Source organism: Crocodylus siamensis, chromosome 1, assembly GCF_052110815.1.
Source record: "Crocodylus siamensis isolate JL-2025a chromosome 1, ASM5211081v1, whole genome shotgun sequence".
Taxonomy (NCBI): Eukaryota; Metazoa; Chordata; order Crocodylia; family Crocodylidae; genus Crocodylus; species Crocodylus siamensis.
This window is the reverse complement of record NC_143395.1, coordinates 2,307,254-2,319,551: the sequence shown is the minus strand read 5'-3', so window position 1 is coordinate 2,319,551 and position 12,298 is coordinate 2,307,254. Positions and strand designations below refer to the sequence as shown.

General features: G+C 49.0%; 1 protein-coding gene across 4 annotated transcripts in view; it reads right to left on the bottom strand.

The window, feature by feature from the left end:
* The window catches only part of MSRA (methionine sulfoxide reductase A), a 471,175-nt gene that overhangs the window by 368,152 nt on the left and 90,725 nt on the right, over positions 1–12,298 (bottom strand). The gene's annotated exons all lie outside the window — the stretch shown is intronic.

Sequence of the window (12,298 nt, the reverse complement as noted above, 5' to 3'; positions counted from 1 at the left end):
CACACTGTCACCAATGAGACATCAAGCACCTTCCACAAATCTTTGAAGATTTCTGGGGAAAGAATGGAAAGAAAGAAATATCTGGTTCCAACTTGTAAAACTACCAATAGGATACCACTGGGCATCTGTTGTATCACACCCGAATGGGAAAAACTGTGTCTTACATATCTGCAAAAATATGCCAGAAGAAAACCTGTCCACTGGGTAACTTCTAGCTCAGAGGCGTTTGCTGGACATTTTATGCAGACGGTAACAAAACCTTCTTAAAGTTTTAAAAATAAGAGGTAATTATTCCTTATGAAAGTCCTGTACCCAGGGGAATAATTCAATATTGGATCTGATTCTGAAGGACAAAAAAGGATTTAATCACTAGGCTAAAACTTTGCAGCTCCATTAGTGCATAGCAACATAAGACTGAAAGGGACATCTTGGGTCATTACGTTCTGTCCCCTCACATCACAGACAATCGCATCATACAATTTTTTTTAATAAAGTGGTCAAGCTTCCTCTTAAAACCAGCTTGGGTTTTTGCCTGCAGCTAGAACACAGCTCATGAATCTCTTTTCTCTAATGGTTAGAAATCTTATTCTAATTCCCAACCTACATTTGTCCGTAGCCAGTTTACATGCATTTCTTTCTGTGCTAGCAATGTCATTTAGCTTACCTCGCTCTTCTGCCACTTCGGTGTTTATTACATTTTCATGTACTTATCGAGAGTGATCACATCTCCTCTCACACTTCATTTTTGCTAATCTAAGTCAGTCAAGCCCTTTTGATCTCCTCTCATGAAAGAGAGAGTTTTCATACCCACGTCATCCTAGAAGCCCTTCTCTGAACCTGTTCCAGTTTGAATTCATCCATCTTGAACACAGGCAACCAGAACTGCACACAGTGGGCATGTGTACACGTTGCCATACGGTGACATTGCTATGGCACCATGCTTTAGTACTTCCTTTTGGAGGTAGTAAAGCACGGCACAGTAACCACCCATATTGCGCTGTGTGCATGGTGCACAGTTAGATTTCTCCGCTACTTCACCGTAGCAGCATGCTAAAACGGGGGAGCGTGACACTGTAGCAAAGTAGCTGCCAGTCACGTGTAGACCTGCGTGATCATTACGTCACCATAGCGTGCCATACGACGTTGTAGCAATGTAGGGTGATGTGTCGATGTGCCCAGTATTTCAGAGAGGATCCTAGGAGTGGCTTAAATGATGGAATTAATACGTTCATATACATCACGTATTACATTCTAGTAAAGCATTTGCCTTTTCACAGCCTTATCACATTCAAGGCTCATAATCATCACGTGATGGACTAATGTCCCCAATTCTAGCTTCAGCATGTCTCACTTGTTATTCTCCATTAGCTAGCCCCTTACTCGCCTAACAGTTCTTGTATTAATCCCTATTTTCTAGAATTGAACCAATAATTTACAATGTGGTCTCAAATCCTCTACTAAAAACCAGATAGATTAAGCCTACTTTATTTCCTTTATCAAAAAATGTTGGTTATATTATCAAAGAAACCTATCATGTTAGTCTGGCATGATCTCTACCTTTGGTAACCTGTATTGCATTTTACCAACCATCCATATGACATTTTCTTCCATTTCGTTAATTAGTCTCTCCTTCAAAAATGTTCTAAAGTTTTACATGGTACCTTAGTCAGATGAATTGATTTGCAGTGTCCTAGATCACATTTTTCCTTATCTTAAATATATGTAATACAGTCAATATTCTCCAATCAAAAAGAACTACTCTCCATTTGATAAATTTTGCAATATGTTCAATAATGAGACATTTTAATTTGATATGCGTATTCCTTCAGTATTCTGGGAGGGAGATTATCTGTTTCCTCTCAACCAGCTCTGTCCCCTGTCCCAGCCGATTTGAGCATATTAAGGTTTTGAGTTTTGCTATCACCTCACAAATGGTAATTTCATTTTTCCATACATTCATTCCCTTTAGCCATCTACCTTTGCCCCTATATTCTACATTATTAGGGGTTGGACTAGATGACCTCTGAAGGTCCTTCCAGCGCTACTTCTCTACGATTTCTATGATTATCCTCCTTATTGAAAATTGAAGAAAACCATATGGGGTGATAATAGAGTCCTGGTGCTCAATGCACACTAGGGAAGGCTAGAGAACAATACAACAGGGACAATAATAAAGAACAGGCAGTCACTAGATTATAACCCACTTTATGGCTGGATTGCAGGCTTGACAACCCCCAAAAAAATTTTATTGACAATCTACAAACTTTTTACTGATGACCAAACTCTTTTTCTGACACATATTTTTCCTCACATATGTTTTACTTCTGCCAATCCCTGCCTGCCCTACTGCCAGGCCCCAGGTAGAATGACTGGGTTCAAAGTTAGGGTGTAACATCAACCATGATAAAAAGTAAAAATATCTGGATTTCAAGAAAGCCTTTAACTTAGTCTACCATGATGTCCTCATAGTTAAGCCGGGGAGTTGCAGCCTCAACCATCTCATGATATGGTGGCTGGGGAACTGGCTCTAGGGCCAGACCCAAAGAGTACTAGCTGATGGGAGTGAATCAACGTGGTACAAGGTGACCAGTAGTGTCCCTCAGGGCTCAGTACTCAGGCCAGTACTCTTCAACATCTTCATTAATGATCTGGATTCGGGCATCAGATATGGACTGGCAAAGTTCACAGACAACACTAAATTGTGAGGGAAGGTGGTCACACTGGAAAGACAGGCTGAGGCTGATCTGGACATACTCGCAAGGTGGGCAGACCAAAACCTGATGGTCTTCAACACAGAGCAGTGCAGGGTGCTCCACCGTGGAAGGAAGAACCAGCAGTATACTTATAGGCTCAGCAGTGCTACGCTCGCTAGCACCACAACCAAAAGAGACTTGGGGGTCTAGATTGACCACAAGATGAACATGAGCCACCAATGCAATGTCATGGCCAGCAAAGCAAACCAAACACTGGCATGCATCCACCAATGCATCTCAAGCAAAACTAGGGACATCATCCTCTCACTTTACTCAACCTTAGTGAGGCCGCAGCTGGAGTCCTGTGTCCAGTTTGGGGCCCTGCACTTCAGGAGGGACGCAGATAAGCTTGAGAGAATCCAAAGAAGAGCCACATGCATGATCAAAGGCCAAGAGAGCAAGCCTTATGAGGAGAGGCTGAGGGACACTGGACTCTTCAGCCTGGAGAAGAGAAGTCTCAGGGGGAACTTGGAGGCAGCCTACAAGTATATAAGGGGGGTCCATCAGGACCTGGGAGAACAGATGTTCATCAGGGCTCCCCAAGGGATAACAAGGTCTAATGACCACAAACTCCTGGAAGTCCAATTTAGACTGGACATAAGAAAAAACTTCTTTACAGTCCATGTGTCCAGGGTCTAGGACAGATTCTCCCCAGAGGTGGTGCAAGCACCTATTCTGGACTCATTCTAAAGGTGTTTGGATGTATATCTTGCTGGGATCATTTGACCCCAGCAGACTTCCTGCCTGGAACGGGGATGGACTTGATGATCTCACAAGGTCCCTTCCAGCCCCTAATGTCTATGAAATCTATTTTAAAAAGTGGTTGTCAGTAAAAAGCTTTCAATAAAAAATAGCCTTGCGTTTGCAACCCTGCTTGACAGCAACAATGGTTTTAAACTATGTTACCCCACCCCCTGCCTTCTAGAAGCCCCTACTCACCCCCACACTCTGATGCCCCCAACTGCACTCTGCTCCACGCTGCCCCCCAGGCTATCCCCAGTCTTATTCATGCCAGATCTGTTCCCCCAGTCCTGGTGCAGATCCCCAAAGAAGCCTACCTCAAGCCCAGCAGTATTACAGGCAGCCCAGGATGCAGCTGCAGCAGCACATGACTGAGAGAGCATTCCCTGCAGGGTGCTGCACTCCTATTTAGACACCGGTTGCTGCTGCTATTCTCTGTCTATTGGAGCCTTGGTCAAACTGCAGCTGCTTAATGTTTTCACTGATGACTAAAGTTTTTTCTTACAGACTTTAATGACATCCATTTTTAGTCTTATTTTTTTCAGACAGTACATAAATTTACTGACAGTTGGTAACCCTGCTGCCTATATCTCTAACCTCCTCACATTTACAAAGCATTCATTTAGTTTTGGGGCCTTATCTAAATTATTTTAATGCCTACCCCATTCTTCCTGCATTGCATGCCTACTTTTTTCATTGTTTACTTCCTGTTTAGATGGCTAAAAAAAACTTTTTCTATTTCTTGCTATTTTACTATTTCTTGCTGTTTGCAAGTTCTAACTTAGCTTGACTTCTGGCTGTTCACATTTTATCCCTAAACTTTCTGACCTCCAATGTGTGGCTTTCTTTGCTGATTTTGCTGTTCAGTCATTGCACGCTCTCTGCTTATTCACACTATCCTTTCTCAAAGTTTTATCATGGTATTCAGTTTAAGGCTAGAAGGGATCATTAGATCATCCAGTTCAGTGATTCTCAACCATGGTTCCATAGCACCCTTTTCAGCATGCTCTACAACAGTGGTTCGCAACCTGCGGTCCTGGGGGTCCACAGACAATGTCTAAGGGGTCCACAAAAGATGACTATAATCAATCAAAAGTGGGTTCAATTCAATTCAAAGGAGTCCACACCTCCATTAGAAATGTTTTATGGGTCCACAAAGGAGAAAATATTGAAAACCACTGCTCTATAATATTAGTACTGCAAGCACTGCAAATAATACTGCCAATATTTGTACCTACACATGATTCACAAAATAAACCCAAAGATTTCATATAGGAATCCATAGTGGCAGGCAAAAAACATTTTGACCCGTTGTGATCTTTCTCAGTTCTTTGCAACATAAAAAGTGCTCTATTATTTTTCTGTGGTCAAAAAATGAGTGAAAGCAAAGGCCCAGCATTTTCCAAGGTGTCTGCCAGGACTCTAAAAAAGGTTGAGAACCACTGATTTTGTTTGAGGTTCTGTATATTGTAAGTCATTACATTTCACCCAGATACAGGAAAGCCTCGCTATTTTCAGATTCAGCATTCACAGTTTCAAATATTCACAAGTGCTGAACCCACATTTTAAATACACTTTATATACTTACAGGAGTTCCTTGGGAACTCTGCATTTGCTGCTGCTGGGCTCCTGCCACGGCTGCCAGGCTCCCACTATCGCCGCCAGAGCCGTGTCACCCCCTGCAGCCACCAGGGGCACTGCTTTCATGAACGCACTGACTTCTTTGCAGATTTCGCCATTCGCAGGGTATACGAGAACGTATCCCCATGAATGGTGAAGGTTGCCTGCACTCTATATCAAGCTCAAAAACTTTAGCCAGACTAAAGTATATCAGTTCTCAACAAATGAATCTGTGCATCTGTGGCAAAGTGGGGGTCCATGACTAGCCACAGAGCTAGTTTCCCACCTGCCTCTGTGCACATCGCCCACCTGTCTCTCCTGCCATGCCTTGTTGTAATTAATTATGCTGTTAATTAAGGTGAGAGGCTGCCCATTTTACACCCCAATATTGGGGGGGGCTGTGATTGGGGCCACGACTCTGTTCCACCCCTACACCGCAGCCCAAGCCTTACAGATGGCATCTCAGGCAGTTGGCTCAACTGTCCCCTTTGCCCATTAGCTGTGGCCCCAATCATGGGATCTTTGGCTTCTGTATAAGCTCTGGCCCCATCTCAGTCCAGTTGGGACCCCGACGTATCTTTGCTTATCATAGGTGTTCCTCGCGGTGGGCCCCTGGCCCTTTTGACCCTTCCAGTCCTGGCCCCAGCGCTGACCAGTCAAGTCCCTTGGTTGGGTTTACTCCTCCTGCCTACGCTTAGGAATCGGGGTCTCCCACTCCCAGCTCAGGTGCTTCTGGAAGCATGCCTGGCCCTGCAGGGTCACTCCTCAGCAGGCTCAGGTGCCTCCCAAAGCTTACCTGGCCTACCCTGCTCTGATGGTGTATGGCCCACCCGAAGGTGAGGGCTGGGGTTAAGGCACCCCTACCCGCCTTTCATCAGCGTGATAACTGGCTTGGCATTTCCTGGGGGCTCCCACACCACTGAGAGCACCACCAGGCCACCCACTCCCGGCAGGGTGCAGTTTTAGGTCATGCCCAGGACCAGGAGCCTCCAAACTATCCTCTACAGCTCCTGCCCTTACCTCCACAATGTTGCATGGAGCCTTGCAGCCAGACAATGTTACTGCCTGACCTGCCAGCAGCGAACTGTTCTGTTTATATAGGCAGCCAGGGATCTAAAATGGCTACTGCAGTCAAACACCTGCTGGCTGCTTGGCTCAGCCGTTAAAGTGGTAGGCACCAACAGTACCCTGCCACAGCATCACAGCCAAAGAACAGGAGAGATGATGGAACCACCGGTGAAGTGCCTTAGTCTCCTGCAATGGCACAGAATTGATTAGGTGCATGATGCCCAGCTGTTACCACCAGGTAAACTATAACCCGTATGGCAGAGGAAGGAAAAAAAAACATTGCCGTTCTGATCCAATGGAAAATTCTTTCCCAGTATCAGATTTGGCGGCTGGTCTAACTGTGGGTATGTGAGCTAGGCACACTGACCAGTCATTTAGGAAATAAAGGATTCTCCATACTCCATGTCAGCAAACTGTCTCATCTCCAGTTTTGGCTAACCTCTGAGATTGCACAGAAAAGCAAGGGGTGCAAAATCATAATATTGCACAATTAGCTAGGTACCATCAAAAGAAAAATAAAATTCTTCCCCACCCATTCACAAAACCTATCAAAACCCTTAAGAATTATATCTCACTATGAGCATTGTCTTAATATATTGCCGCAAGTGTCATGACCATACTGAGAGCAATACAAGAAATGGTATTTTTTCCAAGGCCTATGAAGAAAGGTAATAAGCAGGGATCTGGGTTTTCCATTTCCTGCAGAAAAACAGACAAAAAAGCAGATTTTCCCCTTTAATTGAGAAAAGCGCATATTTTTCATTTTAACAGAGAAACACGTGGATTTTCCACTTCTCCAAAGAGCTTTCTGCAGGCTGGCAGAGTTCCAGCCTGCAAGGGGTTGGAGGGAGAGGGAGGAAGGCAGTCAAGGAGAGAGTGCCATGTGTATGTGTGTCCTCACACATGCACACGGCCACCAGTCAGCCTGGAGAGCAGCTCCTGCGGGTAAGTGTGCTGGGGGGAGGGGGGATTGAGCCCCGCCATAAGGAGGGAGGGAGTTGGGCAGGGCTGGGGCTAAGGCTGGGGCTGCTGCCTAGCTGGGGCAGTGGGACCAGGGCTTAGGGACCAGGGCTGTAATGCATAGCTGCAGAGCCTGGGTGGGGATTGGGACAGGGCCACAGGCAGCTCATTCAGTGGGTGGGAGGGACTATCTCCCTGCCACTGTACAAAGTGCAGGGGGATCAAGTGGGGCTCGTGCCCCCCAGATCTGTGCGTGGGGTGGGGGTAGGCTGCCTGAATGCACTGCCTGAATGGCTGCATGGAGTTGTACCCTAGCTGCTGCCAAGTGGGCAGGGGGTGCCTCGCCATGGCAGCATGAAGCTCCCAGTGGTGGCAATGAGCTTCTCTTCCCAGCCCCACTCTGCCCTGCCCCTGGGCCCTACCCACTGGGTCATGGGGCCCCAGGGAGAGGGCAGCAGGGTGGGGAGCCCTGAGCCCACAGCAGGCAGCCCACATCTGCCCCCCTACAGACTCTGCTCTGGCCATGTTGCCTGTGGGGGAGGGGGAGCCGGGCTCCATGCTCCGCTCTGCCACAGCAGCCCCTGCCTCCCCCGGGCATCAGCCAGGACTTGGACACTGCTGCAGCCCTTTGTCCCTTGCCCTATACCCCTGGAAGCTGGGGGCCCCCTCCGCAAAGGGTGGGGGGCGTGGTGGAGGCTGTGAGTGGAGAGTGAGGGGCACCAGTATGGCTGAGGGGCTGTGGCTTGGGAGTGAAGGGCCTGTGGACCTGTGCCCTGGAAAGCAAAGTGGGGGGGAGGCTCTGATTTTCCATGATAAAAAACATGAAATCAAACACAAAAATGTATAGGTACTTAGAATTTGTTTTATTATAGTGTTTGAGGCACTGGTAGACTTCTAAATTGCTTTCAAAAAACTATATATGGTATTTCATTTTAATTGTGGATTTTGGGGTTTTAAACAGAGAATTCACATTTTTTTAATCAGAGAATTTGCAATTTTTAAACAGAGAAAAACGAGTATCCCTAGTGATAAGGAGAATCACAAAGTCCAAAAAGAATTACCGTGACTATCCAGCATACACAGGCCAAATAATTTCTTCCAAAAAATGTTGTAATTTACAAAGAAATCTCATCTCATTGCCTACTGCCTCCCCTAGGAAGCTATTCCAATCTCTGATTACCTTCCCTGCTAGGAAATTTTATCTTATTTCAAGATTTAATTTGTTTAATTTCAGCTTACAGCCATTAGGACTTTTTATGCTTGTCAGCAAGGTTGGCACACCCTCCGGTATCAGGTACCTGTGTAAGTACTCATGCACAGTGATTAAGTCACCTTTCAATGTCTTCAAATAAGCTGAAGAAGTTGAGATCTTTAAGACTCTTTGTTCACACACATACTGGGCACATCCACATGAGACACTTAACTGTGAAGTAGAGCAATTTACTGCACAGTAAGTGTGCACATCTACACATGCGCACATTTACTGCGCAGTAAAAAACCTTAATCAAGAATAAAATTTCCTACTTGCAAATGCAGGTAGCAGTTTTACTCATGATTAGTTACTGCACAGTAACACATGTGTAGATGCAACCCAGAAGCAAGTTTGCTCTCAGATCAGCCGTGTCACTAGGGGACAGCCTCAGGGCTCAAGGGCTGGGAGCCTCTCCTGCCTCTGGGTTGGGATTCCCCACCTCAGGCCCTTAAAAGCCAGCAGGCATTTGAGCCCTGGGGTACACCAGCAGGGAACCTGAGGGTACTGCAGACCCCTGTGTCTTCCTCCTGAGCAGACCGCAGCCTAGCTATGCTGGCCTGCCTGCACCCTGGCACTACTGCCTGGCACCGCAGTGCCATGCGCTTGACAGGCCTGCACTGTCCAGGCCTGTAGAGTGCTGCAGGCTGCAGCAGTGTGCTGCAGACTCCAGGATAGCCACATGGAGGCCCAGAGAACTGGCACAGGAACCCTGATAGTGTTGTCCTTGCTGACACCCATGCCCACACCCGTGCCTACCCCCCAGGGTTCCAACTGGTCCATGGAGGAGACTGGCAACCTTGTGGCACTGTGGGGTGAGGTAGAAGTACAAGGCCAGTTCAAGCAGGGCAGTGGTGCCGCATAAAGGTCAAGGCCTTGTGGGCACAGTGGGTTGCCATCAGCAACCACAATCATTGGTCAGGGAGTGCCCATCAGTCCATGCCCTTTATGCAGAAACTGATGGACACCCTCACACTCCAGGAACAACGCTGCAGCCATGCTGTGTACAGCACCACAGGCAGTCTGCCCGAGCCACCACCCCAGCCTGGCATCCACGGTGACATGTCACTGGGAAGGGGCCCTCGGGCCTCCAACTACCCATCCCGCTGAGCTCCCTGACTGCACCCTCCACCAGCAGCTCGAGGAGTCTGGGCCAGCACATGCCATGCCAGTTTTGCAGCCCCATGCCCCACTATGAGGCATCACTAGCCATGACATTGCCACCAATACCAGCTCCTCCACTGGGAAGTCCCCAGCCAGGCGCCCACTCACCACCCAAGGACACTGCCTAGAGCCACATGCCACTGCTGACAGCTGTGACCACATGGGGCTGCCAGCCATGCCAGCCCCAGCCATGTGGTAAGGCTTACACTGGGGGCAGGGACTTCCCCACTCCAGACCCTGTCTCTGCATAGCCCAGCCGCGCTCCCCTGGCTCTGGGTTTCCCTCACGCAGCACACAGGGGAGCGGGAGACAGTGCAAAACATTGAGCAGCCGGTGCCCCCACAGCTAGATGGACACAGACCTCTCTTACACCAAGGAGCGCACTGATGCTGGCAGCAATGTCCTCCTCAGCCACAGGAGGCAGGGACATGTAGCACAGTCACAGGTAGCCCTCCAGACAGTGGCAGAGATTGCAGGGCAGTCCATGTTTGCCCCCCGGGCTGTCATAGCTCAGGGTCCTATGCCAGGTGTGGTGGGTCACCCAGGACACCATGGCCATCAGCAGCAGCAGGCATAGTGGGTTGAGCACCCCTTGGTCCACACAAACAGCTCCTTGTGCACGGCTTGTGATATCCAGCAGGGGCACACTTGACATACAGTGGCAGCATGGCACTTCCCCAAAGACCCCTGTGGAGAGAGCTGGGGCACAGGCAGCTCTTCAGCCCAGTTTTCCAGGAGCCCCGTGTCCCCTGAGCCTAGGCGCTTTGGGCTGGGCAGCAGCACAGAATAGCAGCTGGCCTACAGAAGGAGAGGAGGGGGCAGCAGGGTCTGGAGCCATGGCAGCTGATACTGCCAAAAGCCTGGCCTGTCCCATGCTGGGAACAGGGCTGGGGAGGCAGGCTGCCTGCAGCCAGCACGCAGCAGTCCACTGGCCCCAGGGGAGCAAGCAGGGATAGGGGGCTCAGCCAGCAGCCTCCTGGGCCTGGGCCTACCCAGCCCAACTTACCATGGTCCCTCAGCACCCGGGCATGCCCGACCTCTGATCTGAGGCTGGGCAGCTCACAGCCTCTGGTACAGAAAATCTTATCTCTGATATGTTGCAAACTCACACGAACAACTTCGTTTTCATGGCTCTACAGGGCCAGCAGCTGCATGCAGGGGAGAGGCTGGCCTTGGCAGCCAGGATGTGGCCTCAGGGTCACTGCCACCCACAGCCAGGGCCCTGTGAATGCACTGGCTCCACCAGAGGAGGACCCTGGACATGACCCTCCTCCTGGACTACCTGGTCATGGCATCAGAGGAGTAGCTGGTGGATGCTCAGGCCTGGGAGGTGGAGGATGTCACCCAGCAGAATAGGTGGTGGGTGAAGGACGTGGCCTGTCAGGACAGGTGGCAGGCAGACAACATGGCCCATGAAGACACATGGGTCTGGGCATACTGGGAGTTCTAGGCACAGCTCCTAGCCCAGGAGGGAAAAAAAAAGAAAAAGGAGGCTGGATGAACACCTTGCCGGGGTTGTTTGACCCCGCTAGTCTTTCCTACCATGGCAGGGGGTCGGACTTGATGATCTGCTCAGGTCCCTTCCAACCCTACCATCTATGAAACTATGGGAGCAAACCACAGTACTGGCCAAGGCAGTGTAGGCCATGGATGATGACCGCCAGATGCTGAATGTCCTAGCCCTGGCAGTTGCCTTTGTGCCGCGTGCTGTGCGGGCCCTGACCCCAGCCCTTTCTGCCCCCTGGTAGCTGCCTGCCACCCAGCAGCAAACCCCCACCTTGGCCTGGGAAGAGGTCTTCCACCACCTCCAGCAACCAAGAGCCCCTAGCCTGGCCTCTGCCCTGGGTCCTGGGCCACCCTCCCTGCTTCTGGGCCCAGGTTCGCCACTCGACCCAGTTCCACATGGGTGCAGAGCCGGAGTCGCCTGCAGCAGGGGCAGGACTGCACACTGGCCCTGGACACTGGCTGCCGGAGGGGGAGCCACCCACGCTGGGGAAGCACCAGCCACCACTGCCCCTTGGTGAGCCCCACACCCGCTGCACTCCACACTTCCCTGTACTCACGAGTAAACTGGTGCCACAGCAAATGCACATGTAGACACACCCACTATCCTGCATTTGGCTGTTTTCAAACACATTTTACTGGACTCTGATTATGTAATCAAGTGCCTTCAGTTGAATAACCAATACTGAGACTGAGAAAAAGACATCACAATAACTGCTTCAGCATGAGCTCTAAGTGCGATTCAGTATCTAAAAAATGCCTGATGCAGTCCTTGAATGTATGCAGTAGACCCCAGATCATTTGTATCTAGATGGTTCACAACATGTTTAATTCATAGCAGTATGCCACACTAAGGAGCAGCAATTCAGCTCTTTTCTGAGACTTGTACTTGAAAGGATTCCACTTCTTCATTCAGCAGGATCTCATCAGAGGTCCAACAAGCTGCTTGGAGAAGTGGCACCTTTGAAATAAAAGTGACAGGAAACAGCTGGAACACCTCAGGGAACTCTCACAGCTGTTTGCTGCAGCTCTATACACCCTTAGATATTTTGCATATCTTCATATTTGTCCACATGCACTGGTAAAATTGCACTGGTAAAATTGCTACTTACATTAAGATCTCTGGCATGGTATCTACATGACAAGAAAAATGTGGAAATACTAGAGAGAGTTAAATGAGGAGCACAAAAAATGACCAGGAGCAGAAAAGCAAGTCTAGCAATGAGAGCCTTACAGAGCT